Below are 15,349 nucleotides of genomic sequence, written 5' to 3'. Positions count from 1 at the left end.
TTCCGCCCTGTACGAGGTACAAGTGCATGATGGTACCTGGAGTCTTTTTGTAGTAATAATGCCGTGAATCTCCGTAAGTCTAATATTTCCACAGTGGGTAGTTGATGCTGACACCCTAGTCGCAGCCCTGAAATTTCAAACTCCAAATGGCCACGGAGTTCCTGCAACTTCTCTTCGTCTTTAAAGTTGCGGACCGGCTCTTCCGCCGTTGGGCACCTCTCGGTCCGAGCAAGACCGAAAATAAATCCACAAAAAAGGCTGCTCCCAGCATTGAGGCGCCACACACTCCGTGATTCAATATCCTTTATTGGAGCTTTCACAGGGGTACAACACAGCGTGCAGCAAAAGCTCTTTCTTCAGCCTTCATTCCAGCCTTCATTTCGACGCGTTTCGGGAGCCATCTCCCTTGATCACAGGCATAGGCAGTATTGGAGCGCGGCAACCAAGTTCACAGCGCAGCTGCGCTGATTTTAAATGTTTCCGCCCTGTACGAGGTACAAGTGCATGATGGTACCTGGAGTCTTTTTGTAGTAATAATGCCGTGAATCTCCGTAAGTCTAATATTTCCACAGTGGGTAGTTGATGCTGACACCAACGGCGGAAGAGCCGGTCCGCAACTTTAAAGACGAAGAGAAGTTGCAGGAACTCCGTGGCCATTTGGAGTTTGAAATTTCAGGGCTGCGACTAGGGTGTCAGCATCAACTACCCACTGTGGAAATATTAGACTTACGGAGATTCACGGCATTATTACTACAAAAAGACTCCAGGTACCATCATGCACTTGTACCTCGTACAGGGCGGAAACATTTAAAATCAGCGCAGCTGCGCTGTGAACTTGGTTGCCGCGCTCCAATACTGCCTATGCCTGTGATCAAGGGAGATGGCTCCCGAAACGCGTCGAAATGAAGGCTGGAATGAAGGCTGAAGAAAGAGCTTTTGCTGCACGCTGTGTTGTACCCCTGTGAAAGCTCCAATAAAGGATATTGAATCACGGAGTGTGTGGCGCCTCAATGCTGGGAGCAGCCTTTTTTGTGGATTTATTTTCGGTCTTGCTCGGACCGAGAGGTGCCCAACGGCGGAAGAGCCGGTCCGCAACTTTAAAGACGAAGAGAAGTTGCAGGAACTCCGTGGCCATTTGGAGTTTGAAATTTCAGGGCTGCGACTAGGGTGTCAGCATCAACTACCCACTGTGGAAATATTAGACTTACGGAGATTCACGGCATTATTACTACAAAAAGACTCCAGGTACCATCATGCACTTGTACCTCGTACAGGGCGGAAACATTTAAAATCAGCGCAGCTGCGCTGTGAACTTGGTTGCCGCGCTCCAATACTGCCTATGCCTGTGATCAAGGGAGATGGCTCCCGAAACGCGTCGAAATGAAGGCTGGAATGAAGGCTGAAGAAAGAGCTTTTGCTGCACGCTGTGTTGTACCCCTGTGAAAGCTCCAATAAAGGATATTGAATCACGGAGTGTGTGGCGCCTCAATGCTGGGAGCAGCCTTTTTTGTGGATTTATTTTCGGTCTTGCTCGGACCGAGAGGTGCCCAACGGCGGAAGAGCCGGTCCGCAACTTTAAAGACGAAGAGAAGTTGCAGGAACTCCGTGGCCATTTGGAGTTTGAAATTTCAGGGCTGCGACTAGGGTGTCAGCATCAACTACCCACTGTGGAAATATTAGACTTACGGAGATTCACGGCATTATTACTACAAAAAGACTCCAGGTACCATCATGCACTTGTACCTCGTACAGGGCGGAAACATTTAAAATCAGCGCAGCTGCGCTGTGAACTTGGTTGCCGCGCTCCAATACTGCCTATGCCTGTGATCAAGGGAGATGGCTCCCGAAACGCGTCGAAATGAAGGCTGGAATGAAGGCTGAAGAAAGAGCTTTTGCTGCACGCTGTGTTGTACCCCTGTGAAAGCTCCAATAAAGGATATTGAATCACGGAGTGTGTGGCGCCTCAATGCTGGGAGCAGCCTTTTTTGTGGATGGATATATATATATATATATATATATATATATATTACCTACTGTCGGTCGCCAGTAGGTAGTTATAGTTAGGACCCTGTTTCCATAGGAAAACCGCAACATTCTATTTGGAATAACTTTGGCGCCGGTCGACGAATCCTCGCGAAATTTTCAAAATAGGTGGGGCGCTACGCTCCGCTCCTACCCTGAAAGTCTCGGGGGGATTCGTCAAGCGGGGGCTGAGAAAAAAGGGGGGTCCCAAAACGCGTTTTTCCCATGCATTTTTCCATAGGACCTTTAGACACAGCTACAGCCCGAACGGCTGAACTGAGTTACTTGAAATTTGGCAGAGAGGTAGTCCTCAGGTCAAGGAAGTGCCTTTTGTAGGTCTGGTGTAAATCTGTTCAGTAGTTCCTGAGAAAATAGCATGTAAATCAATATAATATATCTGTGGCAGCTTACGGTGCAGTTACCGTGCGCTTACGGTAAGCTTACCGTACGCGTACGGTGACGTGCGCGAGCGCGATTCTGATTGGCTGTTAGATCTTAGTAAACATTCGAATCGGTCGAAACCAGGAAGCGGCGGCCGCCATTTTCTCTCTCGCACTGCGAGGGGGGGAGGAAAAACAAAGGCAAAAAACATGTAAAGGGGCTGTTTAGACAGCTCCTAACCACCTAGCCTTGATGAAGATGTCCCCAAAGAACTCCCAAGGCCAAAAATTCAATTATTTTTTTGGGGAAAAATCGCCGATTACGCTTACCGTACGCGTACGGTAAAAATTAATTAAAAAAAAAAAATTATCCACACTCTCCCCACCCCGTGTGCAAACGGTGCACGTAGGGCACCATTTGTGCATGGCATATAAATATTAAAGAAAAATAAAAGATTCCCTGTCACAACGAAGCGCATAATATGTCCTCCATGTGCGCACGGTGCGCGAAGCGCATCGTGCGCACATGGCCCATCCAGCGTAACGTGGGCACGCGGTGCGCATAGCGCACCGCGTGCCCACCGAGCGTGCACGGCAAAGCGCACCGCGTGCTCACTGTGCGCACACGGTGCGCGAAGCGCACCGTGCGCGCACGGAACGAACTGCGTTAAGTGGGTTCGCACGCCACGAATGGCGTAAAGTAACTTAGCATTTAAAAAACCGTACAAATTCACTGAAAAAAACCATAGGTTTCACACATGTTATAGTTAGGAATTAGCATTTAAAAAACCTTGCAAATTCACTGAAAAAACCATAGGTTTCACACATGTTATAGTTAGCTGGACATTTTACTGATAAAAAACCAATGAAATTCCCCCGTTATAGTTAGTGCAGGCAACTATAACTCACGCGATCGCAATCCTCTGCTGATGACATATGTGTCTTTATGAAAAAAAAATATTTGTAATATATGTATAGCTAAAATTTAATGGAAGAAGACATGGGCAAATAAGTGTCTAAATACAGTATTAGCCTCAGCAGAGGATTGCGGTCGCGTGAGTTATAGTTGCCTGCACTAACTATAACGGGGGAATTTCATTGGTTTTTTATCAGTAAAATGTCCAGCTAACTATAACATGTGTGAAACCTATGGTTTTTTCAGTGAATATATATATATATATATATATATATATATCAGCAGAAAAGTCCCCGTACAGGAAGCCGCTGACCCTTCAGGGTGGCCTCTTGACGGGCACGGAGGAGCCCGTTAAATCCATACAATGGAGGCAACAGAAAGTAGAGGCCCATTCCGAAAGCAAGGTTCTTTATTCAAAATCGATGCTGCACACATGCTTCCTCGCGTCCTACATGTTTCGGCGTGTTGTCAGCCTTGCTCACGGACAGGAAGCGAAGGCAAAGTGCTTCTGTGCTAGCAATAAATAGTTCGCAGGCACGTGACCGTTCAGTTCCTCCAAATCCCACAATGCACCATAAAGTACAATTGAGTCTGATGTTAAGAAGACAGTGCTTAATTTGTTCGACAGTTCGTTAATTCACTCGGAATCATGGTGCTTTCAATTTGATATGCGGTTGGGAACAGTCACTGCAACATAGGTAACATAATGTTAATATCGTCACTTTGAAAGAGAACTTCACTTGCGAACGATTGTTAGGGATGTGAAGCCCCAACAAATCCCTTCCAACGCTGTCGGCGATTTTGCTACATTAGCATCTCCTTCGTAGGTTTTGCCACAGCGAGTGGGTCGTGCTTCCTTAATTTAAATCAGCAGAAAAGTCCCCGTACAGGAAGCCGCTGACCCTTCAGGGTGGCCTCTTGACGGGCACGGAGGAGCCCGTTAAATCCATACAATGGAGGCAACAGAAAGTAGAGGCCCATTCCGAAAGCAAGGTTCTTTATTCAAAATCGATGCTGCACACATGCTTCCTCGCGTCCTACATGTTTCGGCGTGTTGTCAGCCTTGCTCACGGACAGGAAGCGAAGGCAAAGTGCTTCTGTGCTAGCAATAAATAGTTCGCAGGCACGTGACCGTTCAGTTCCTCCAAATCCCACAATGCACCATAAAGTACAATTGAGTCTTATGTTAAGAAGACAGTGCTTAATTTGTTCGACAGTTCGTTAATTCACTCGGAATCATGGTGCTTTCAATTTGATATGCGGTTGGGAACAGTCACTGCAACATAGGTAACATAATGTTAATATCGTCACTTTGAAAGAGAACTTCACTTGCGAACGATTGTTAGGGATGTGAAGCCCCAACAAATCCCTTTCAACGCTGTCGGCGATTTTGCTACATTAGCATCTCCTTCGTAGGTTTTGCCACAGCGAGTGGGTCGTGCTTCCTTAATTTAAATCAGCAGAAAAGTCCCCGTACAGGAAGCCGCTGACCCTTCAGGGTGGCCTCTTGACGGGCACGGAGGAGCCCGTTAAATCCATACAATGGAGGCAACAGAAAGTAGAGGCCCATTCCGAAAGCAAGGTTCTTTATTCAAAATCGATGCTGCACACATGCTTCCTCGCGTCCTACATGTTTCGGCGTGTTGTCAGCCTTGCTCACGGACAGGAAGCGAAGGCAAAGTGCTTCTGTGCTAGCAATAAATAGTTCGCAGGCACGTGACCGTTCAGTTCCTCCAAATCCCACAATGCACCATAAAGTACAATTGAGTCTGATGTTAAGAAGACAGTGCTTAATTTGTTCGACAGTTCGTTAATTCACTCGGAATCATGGTGCTTTCAATTTGATATGCGGTTGGGAACAGTCACTGCAACATAGGTAACATAATGTTAATATCGTCACTTTGAAAGAGAACTTCACTTGCGAACGATTGTTAGGGATGTGAAGCCCCAACAAATCCCTTCCAACGCTGTCGGCGATTTTGCTACATTAGCATCTCCTTCGTAGGTTTTGCCACAGCGAGTGGGTCGTGCTTCCTTAATTTAAATCAGCAGAAAAGTCCCCGTACAGGAAGCCGCTGACCCTTCAGGGTGGCCTCTTGACGGGCACGGAGGAGCCCGTTAAATCCATACAATGGAGGCAACAGAAAGTAGAGGCCCATTCCGAAAGCAAGGTTCTTTATTCAAAATCGATGCTGCACACATGCTTCCTCGCGTCCTACATGTTTCGGCGTGTTGTCAGCCTTGCTCACGGACAGGAAGCGAAGGCAAAGTGCTTCTGTGCTAGCAATAAATAGTTCGCAGGCACGTGACCGTTCAGTTCCTCCAAATCCCACAATGCACCATAAAGTACAATTGAGTCTGATGTTAAGAAGACAGTGCTTAATTTGTTCGACAGTTCGTTAATTCACTCGGAATCATGGTGCTTTCAATTTGATATGCGGTTGGGAACAGTCACTGCAACATAGGTAACATAATGTTAATATCGTCACTTTGAAAGAGAACTTCACTTGCGAACGATTGTTAGGGATGTGAAGCCCCAACAAATCCCTTCCAACGCTGTCGGCGATTTTGCTACATTAGCATCTCCTTCGTAGGTTTTGCCACAGCGAGTGGGTCGTGCTTCCTTAATTTAAATCAGCAGAAAAGTCCCCGTACAGGAAGCCGCTGACCCTTCAGGGTGGCCTCTTGACGGGCACGGAGGAGCCCGTTAAATCCATACAATGGAGGCAACAGAAAGTAGAGGCCCATTCCGAAAGCAAGGTTCTTTATTCAAAATCGATGCTGCACACATGCTTCCTCGCGTCCTACATGTTTCGGCGTGTTGTCAGCCTTGCTCACGGACAGGAAGCGAAGGCAAAGTGCTTCTGTGCTAGCAATAAATAGTTCGCAGGCACGTGACCGTTCAGTTCCTCCAAATCCCACAATGCACCATAAAGTACAATTGAGTCTGATGTTAAGAAGACAGTGCTTAATTTGTTCGACAGTTCGTTAATTCACTCGGAATCATGGTGCTTTCAATTTGATATGCGGTTGGGAACAGTCACTGCAACATAGGTAACATAATGTTAATATCGTCACTTTGAAAGAGAACTTCACTTGCGAACGATTGTTAGGGATGTGAAGCCCCAACAAATCCCTTCCAACGCTGTCGGCGATTTTGCTACATTAGCATCTCCTTCGTAGGTTTTGCCACAGCGAGTGGGTCGTGCTTCCTTAATTTAAATCAGCAGAAAAGTCCCCGTACAGGAAGCCGCTGACCCTTCAGGGTGGCCTCTTGACTGATGACATTGACGAAGGCCAGCATGGCCGAAACGCGTTTGTCTGCCCTTGGAGCGGAATAAAGAATTTTGAAAAGATCATCGAAGTGTGTGCGCCACGTTTTATGTCTCAGACAAAGAAACGCTTGGAGAAATATATATATATATATATACATATATATATATATATATATATATATATATATACACACCAAGTTCTTAGTCTCTCAGGCTAAGAAAAGATCGCACTCTCGTGCTTTTTCATGAAAACGGCTTTATTTTCCTTGCCAAACCCAACGTGTTTCGCCTCTTCCAAAGGCTTGATCACGGGATGAGATCACATGACAAGTGCATTTCTTTTATTTTTAGCACGTGTTCACTTCCTGTTTTGTTTAAACTAGTGCATTGTGGTTAATGAAGTGTATTAAAGTAATATACAAGTTGTGCTTGTTGTCAAGTGAAATTAATAAAATTATTTTTGCACATTCAGACTTCTAACAATTGTCTTATTAGTACTTTGGAGTACTTTTTTCATATTGTCATATATTATTGATTGCCTTTTTTGTTTTCCAGTCTTCTTTACATTTCTCCATGTAATTTCTTTCACTTTATTAGTGAGGAAGTCTCTCATCCTATTTGCAGATGGTTATATATATATATATATAGCCACCTTTTAAACTAACTAGTTGTGAATGGTCCGCTACATGGAATATTTTACTGCATAACTCATCAATGGCCCTACTATTGGTATCTATTAAAGTAACCATTCAAAAAATGCAGATGCTTAAAGCCAAGCTACAAAAAAACTGGAACTTTTAAAGAACACAAAAAGGGACTCTGAAGTGGCACACATACTACAGAGGATTGCAGTAGTAAAAAAGATGACTGCCAGGAAAGCTATTGAAATTAAATCTGCAAAACTAAAAAGACATATGTCAAGATTTCATATACCTCCTCTTCCAACTCACCACTCCATAAATCATTCTGTTTTTGGAGATTTTCTTGTCAGTGAAAGCCCTGTGAGTAAACAGCATAACAAGAATAGAAGATTTATAAGACAAAAAAGGCTGCATAGCATCAGTCAGCTACAACCCTTGCAGACATCCGACCCAGTTATTGACTTAACTGGAGGGCTCCAATCACCAGGCGAATTGAACCTCTTGAGCAAAGGCCTCTATTTCTGTCCTGTACCGAAGGACCATAATACTGCCAACATGATGAGAGACCTAAAAACCTTCGAGAGAAGATGCAGACTTGCAGAATACTTTTACAATAGTTCTAATGTTGATCTGCCAAGCTACCATCCAGATCCATTTAAGAAGTTCCACCATCCCAAATCATGGACTCCTCAATGTGGTAGAAATCCTGTCCTTGATACATACATTTTATCCATCAAGAAACTCATCAAGGAATCCACACCTAAAAGGATTTTTGATAACATCACCCGAGAAGAAATAAAAGCTCTCCACCTCCTTCAACAGAGAATGGATGTCATTATAAAACCGGCAGACAAAGGTGGTGCAGTGGTTGCCATGAAAGTAAGTGATTATATTGAGGAAGGAATGAGACAACTAATGGATACAAACACTTACAAACCTTTAGAAACTGATCCAACAGAAGACTTGAACAAAGAAATTAAGAACCTGGTTGTAAGATACAGGAGCTTAAACCTCATTGATGAAACAACAGCAGATATACTTGTTCATCCCAAACCAAGACCTGGGAGATTTTATATGCTTCCCAAAATTCACAATCCTGGCCGTCCCATCATCTCTGGCAATGACACAGCCACTGAGAGACTATCTTTATTTGTCGACCTGCACCTCCAGCCCATTGTACAGGAACTCCCATCATTTGTTAAAGATACCAGTCACTTCCTCAAGATTATTGAAAAATTAAACCAAACCTACACATTTGATGATGATACTCTTCTGGCTACATTTGATGTTACATCATTATACACCAATATACCACATGAGGATGGGCTTATGGCATTATCTGAAGCTCTTAATAAAAGAACTGTGAAAAAGCCATCAACAAATGTGCTTACCAACTTTGCAAGAGTTATCCTTAAATCCAACAATTTTACATTCAATGGTAAACACTATCTGCAGATACAAGGGACTTCCATGGGTACTCGGATGGCTCCATCCTATGCAAATATCTTCATGGGCAAACTAGAGAACTGTATACTTGCTACTTCTAGCATCAAACCACTGGTATGGCTACGATACATTGATGACATTTATAATATGGAATTCAGGAAGTAGAACATTGGAACAATTTACAGCTTATATCAACAATATCCATCCTACCATCAAATTTACCAGCAGCAATACTAAACAGAATCCTCATCTCCCTTTTCTGGATGTGCTACTCACCATTCATGAACACAAAATTACAACTGATCTGTACCACAAGCCTACAGATGCTCATTTGTATCTAAACTGGACTTCATGTCACCCACACCACACTAAACTGAGCATCATTTACAGCCAAGCACTCAGAATAAGACGCATCTGCAGCAATGAGGAAACCTGTAAAGACCATCTACAGGAGCTTGCTACATTATTTAAAAGGCGAGGCTATCCTCTGCATATCATACAGCAACAAATTGACAAGTCTTTGCAGTTACCCAGAGAAGCCCTTATTTGGAATACCAACGGCAGAAACAAAAGTGACAGAACTCCATTTGTAGTTGACTATCATCCATCAGCTCCTAACTACAGAAATATAATGCAAAAAACATTTCCCTTACTGTCCACTTGTGAAAAATTGCAAAAGGTTTTTCCTAAACCACCAGTCATTGCTTACCGCAGAGCTCCAAATTTACGATCTCTTATTGTGAGAGCTGAACTCAAGCAAGCTGTAACAAATGCAGGGGTTCATTGCTGTGACTCTAAAAGGTGCATCACGTGTGAATATCTTTTACAAACATCATCTGTAACTAGTTCTGTTACGAGAAGGACCTATGCAATAAGACAACATCTTACATGTCGCTCAACATGCATTATTTATGTGATTCAGTGCCAACGGCAAAGCTGTAAAAAGCAATATGTAGGCCAAACAGTGAATGACCTCCGTACACGATTCAGGAACCACAAATCTGCAATAATTAATAAGAAAATTGACCAGCCTGTAGCCAATCATTTTAACCTTGTGGATCATTCACTATCAGATTTGAAGATTTTCCCCGTGGAACATGTTTCAAAGGAAGAACTACTGGACTCCAGTGAAAACTTCTGGATGTACCGTTTAAAATCACTGCATCCAGATGGACTGAACATTACTGACAACACAACCTGATTACTGCATATCTCAAGAGCTCTCAGGACTGCATTGATTCCACATTCCAAAGGGAATCTTCACTCATGATGCTTTTTGAAAATTCAGCTGTCATCTGTGCAGCCACAGAGCAAACCATCTTGTACTACCTGAGGAAGGCGGAAGCTGAAACGTTGTAGTGGAAATATATTTTTGTTCTTTGGTGAATCTATCTGTTTGAGTCACTTCTTTCTTGGATATATATGGATATATATATATATATAGAGATATATATATGGAGATATATATATATATATATCCGCGAGCACACACCTGGTTCACTGTCGGGCAGCTCCGGCGCTGCCCGACAGTGAACCAGGTGTGTGCTCGCGGAAACGTAAAGGGCAACTGGTGCCGCCGAAGACGAACTTCGGCATGGTTCTCGGCAACCTTGAAAATGGGTAGTGTTGAGACGCAAACGAACTTTTGAAAGGCAACAGCAATGAAATATTGACGACATCACCCACTGGAGGGATTGAATTTAATGAGCAAGGAAACCACAAGTACCAGCATGCATTATTCTGGACCCATTCGGGCGCCCAACAGGGGGCGATACTATAAATAATTGCAATTGACTTGGGGTTCTCTTTGTTCAGCACGATGTCCAGAGCACACCTTTGACAAAGGTCAATGATGACCGAAACATGTTAGGACTGCCGATGCTGTGTCTTTATTAAAATTGAAAATTACCATCGTTTGTGGAGTGCGGCAATTTCTCGTCTTTGAGGAGAGTATTTTTGATATATATATATATATATATATATATATAGATATATATATAGATATAGATATAGATATATATATATATCTATATATTCACGCTCCAACTTGCCCTCAGGCGCGGCAGCACTCCCCAACAACGCCTTCGGATAAAAGCTCAGATCACACTGTGTTCTTTCTGTCCTCATGTCGACAATTACTGCCTGACGCGTTTCTGGGCATCCGCCCTCATCAGAGGCTTCGACAAAAGAGATTGTGCATTGTAGATTCCTGTTTTTATCCGAAGGCGTTGTTGGGGAGTGCTGCCGCGCCTGAGGGCAAGTTGGAGCGTGAATTTGTATGCGGTCGGCCCGGCCGCAGCGGCTTGCACCACCCCGTGTGGACTGGGGGCCACGGGGCCTGGAATCCTCTGGGCCTCGGCTATGGACCAACAACAGGAATCTATGGCACACTCACACTTTGGGGGCCCATTGAGGACCCTTTATGGACAATATTCGTGCAACCATCAAGGAACTAATCAATAGGCACTACAAGGCCCACAAGACAAAGCGTTTCACTCACCTGAGTGAGCCCATTCACGGCGGGTTAGTTATAAATAAATGTGGGTGTGTCTACAATGCACAATCTCTTTTGTCGAAGCCTCTGATGAGGGCGGATGCCCAGAAACGCGTCAGGCAGTAATTGTCGACATGAGGACAGAAAGAACACAGAGTGTGATCTGAGCTTTTATCCGAAGGCGTTGTTGGGGAGTGCTGCCGCGCCTGAGGGCAAGTTGGAGCGTGAATATATTATCTACTGGCGGTCGCCAGTAGATAGTTATAGTTAGGATCGTGTTTCCATAGGAAATCTGAAAATTCTATTTTGAATAACTTTTGCGCCGGTTGACGAATCCTCACGAAATTTTCAAAACTAATGGGGCGCTCCGTTCAGCTCCTACCCTGAATGTCTCGGGGTGATTCGTCAAGTAGGGGCCGAGAAAAAAGGGGGGTCCCAAAACGCGTTTTCCCCATGCATTTTCCCATAGGACCTTTAGACACAGCTACAGCCCGAACGGCTGAACAGAATTACTTGAAATTTGGCAGAGAGGTAGCCATAAGGTCAAGGAAGTGCCTTTTGCAGGTCTGGTGTAAATCTGTTCAGTATTTCCTGAGAAAATAGCATTTAAAAGCATATCAATATCTATACGCGCGCAGGGTGCACGCACCGGGCGCGCACCGTGCGAGCACCCTAACGTGCGCGAGCGTAATTCTGATTGGTGGTTACATGTTAGTCAACGTTCGAATCGGTCGAAATCAGGAAGTGTTGGCCACCATTTTGTTTTCAGTGCGAGAGTGAAAAAGGAAGGTGGCGAACATGAAAAGGGGGCAGGGTAGAGAGTTCCTGACCCCCTAGCCTTTGCCAGGGGGTCCCTGAAGGCAGAAAAATATATATATATTTTTTTAAATCGCGGGGGTGCGCGCACCGTGCGCGCACGGTGAAAAACCAAAAAAAATATATTAAAAAAATAATAATACATAAATAAATTAGCATTTAAAAAACCGTACCAATTCACTGAAAAATCCATAGGTTTCACACACGTTATAGTTAGGAATTAGCATTTAAAAAACCTTGCAAATTCACTTAAAAAACCATAGGTTTCACACATGTTATAGTTAGGTGGATATTTCACTCGTAAAAAAACAATGAAATTCCCTCGTTATAGTTAGTTCAGATAACTATAACTCGCGCGACCGCAATCGTGTGTGAAACCTATGTTTTTTTAAGTGAATTTGTACGTTTTTTTAAATGCTAAGTTATGTATTTATTAATATTTGGGTTTTTTTAAGGTTTTTCACCGTGCGCGCACCAAGCGTTGTGCGTGCCGTGCGCGCACCCCGCGCTTTTTCGTCAAAAAAAATAAATGTTTTTTTCACCCTTGGGGGTCCTTCAGTGACCCCCTGACAAAGGCTAGGGGGTCAGGAACTGTCCACCCTGCCCCCTTTTCACGTTCTCCACCTTTGTTTTTCACTGCCTCAGGCTGCGAGAGACAAAATGGCGGCCGCCACTTCCTGATTTCGACCGATTCGAATGTTTACTGACATCTAACAACCAATCAGAATTGCACGAGACCTTCAAAAGGCACTTCCTTGACCTTATGGCTACCTCTCTGCCAAATTTCACGTAATTCTGTTCAGCCGTTCGGGCTGTACCTTCGACTAAAGGTCCTATGGAAAAATGCATCGGGAAAACGCATTTTGGGACCCCTCTTTTTTCTCGGCCCCCGCTTGACTAATAACCCCGAGACTTTCAGGGTAGGAGCGGAGCGGAGCGCCCCACCTATTTTGAAAAATTCGTGAGGATTCGTCAACCGGCGCAAAAGTTAGAAATAGAATTTTCAGATTTCCTATGGAAACACGGTCCTAACTAGTTACCTTGACTACACGGGAGAATGGTGTAGGGATGATTTTTCTGGACAGATGTTGATATTTAGCATCATATTCAAATATAAGAATCTAATTTTGATGAACTTCCAGTTTTGAGTTCAGTAAGTAAGTGTGTGCACTTTATAGTGATGACAAAACAAAAGCATGACTATCAGTGAACCAGGCCTGTGATGCGACCGAAACGTATTTATGTGTGCATTCCGCAGGCACAATTAAAGGCATTTTGAGAGTGCAACCCAGTTTTGTCCTGACTAGATGTACAACTGAAATCATATAGATACATATGACCGAGACCGAAAGAGAGCGCGACCCTCAGCAAGTAACACTCTTAGGAAAGGGTTGTCCAGTAAAACCCACCTCAAAGTACGGAGGGCATAGTGCATGAACTCCAGAGAGACATCAAGCAAGGGTATGTCAAATGGGATTAAGTAGGAAAAAAAACAACCACATTTTGGTCAAAACAAAGTTAGTCATGGATATTTATGAGGCGGGACAAGTTGCAAAGTTGAGCCGTCTACACATAAATGGTTAAGACTTCTCTGCCAGTCTTGGTGAAGCTTCTCCCAACCCACACCTAGGAGTGTGAATCACTGTATGGCCATAAAGCAAAAGTGTTAGAAACCCTTAATAAAGATCTACAGGGAGCAATTTCTGCTTCCTCGCAATGTCTTGACTGCCCAGATCAGGCTGGAGTTTGCGCTGATCAAACAACAATTGCGAGAGAAGGAGCTTTCATCAAATAATGTTTCAAACTGAAACTGGCAAGTTCAAACTTGCTCTACCAGCTGCTCTTGCTAGAAGTTTCAAATCCTGCACGGAAAACCATTTTCAGAGACTACCTGTTAAGTTGTACGAGGAAACGTCAAGTCCTGCACTTATAGTACAAGCCCATTTCAGTTGCCTTTTCAAAAGGAATACCAATAATAATATCTGGAAGCTTTCCTTTCTGGAAGACAAAAATGCTTTCGCAAAGAGGTTGCATGCCACGCTCACTTAGATACAACCATGCCTGGACAGTTGCAACTGGAAGCACACAAAAATTAAGTTCAAGAACCAGCACTTTGATGACCTAATACATCGGATTTTTATCCCTAATGGGTGGCAAAAAGTTCAGATAAACATGTAGATGGTGCCACCAAGAACAAGAAGCCATACTGTACGTTATCTGCATTTGTCCTGCACTTCTTTTAGACCAGAGGCTTCTGCTACGTCCCCTTTTTAACCATCTGGGTGTGTGTAGCTGCAGACAAGCAATAATCGAGTGGCTCAAGGGGAACAAAACCAGACTCAACACCCAAATGATCAAATTTTTAACCTTAGCGGCAAAAAAAACAAAAAGCCAGCAACTTCAACAAACATCGAACCAAACAAACAAGCACCCGTAATGAGCTCAATTGCTGGGGGTGCACAGGAAAGACTAGGAATTCCACAACTGGGTTATACACAAGCTTCATGTATAAACCATCACATGCCCAACCTTGGAAAAATGGAACCTTTAATGCACAAGAAGATAATGCACTTTAAAAGAAGTCTATTTTTTCTGTAGGACATCAATAAAAGAATTCAACTGTAATGCACTTTTAGATTCTTTACGCTTATAAAAAAAATCTGTTATTCTTTTGACACTAAAATTATCATGTAGAGCATGCCCTATCTGTGTTGACAAGTGCAAAATCATCTTTGAAGTTGTGGGTGTATGCCCATATATTGAGGAAAACAGAGACAGAGCACATGGGATTAGTGCTGCTGCAGGAGGACCAGTGGAATTATAGCTTGAACCCGATGAGTGAAATCCAGGAAAACTACTCCTGGGTAGCCTTGGAAGAAAATGAGAAATTAACTACAGAAATGACCGAAGGAACCAGAGAAAGATCAGATTCCAAAGTAACGCCCTACAAAAGGGAACGAGGACTAGGTATAGGACCTTACTCTACAGGTCAACCAGCAAACAGTAGTGGTATGCAAAATGTATTGGAATTGTGATATTACTCGAATGAGAGTAATTAATATTAAGGTAGTTTCTAGTCATCTGCTGATTCACAGAAAAGGCATGGTCAAAGGACTGATAAGGTGCAAGGCAGAAAGAGTCAATTAGGCACAGAGGCCCCTTACGTTATTGAAGAGCAATGATGAAATTGGTAAAGAGATTGAAGGATGGAGGAAATTATATCAACATTGTCAGTGAAAGATCTACCAAACTCTACTTAGTAATAATAAAAGGCAATAATATCATCCAGATCAAATCTTGCCCTGCCACCATCCAGACCTAGAAAACCAAGTCATACTTAAAGCTCAAACCCCTATAGA

General features: G+C 43.6%; 1 protein-coding gene across 1 annotated transcript in view; it reads right to left on the bottom strand.

Annotated features, from left to right (window-relative positions):
• KLHL12 (kelch like family member 12) overlaps nt 1-15,349 on the bottom strand; it is a 594,063-nt gene that overhangs the window by 298,267 nt on the left and 280,447 nt on the right. The window lies entirely within an intron of this gene.

Source organism: Triturus cristatus, chromosome 1_2, assembly GCF_964204655.1.
Source record: "Triturus cristatus chromosome 1_2, aTriCri1.1, whole genome shotgun sequence".
In the NCBI taxonomy this organism is placed as follows: Eukaryota; Metazoa; Chordata; class Amphibia; order Caudata; family Salamandridae; genus Triturus; species Triturus cristatus.
The sequence above is the reverse complement of the archived record's forward strand: the minus strand, read 5'-3'. Positions and strand labels throughout refer to the sequence as shown.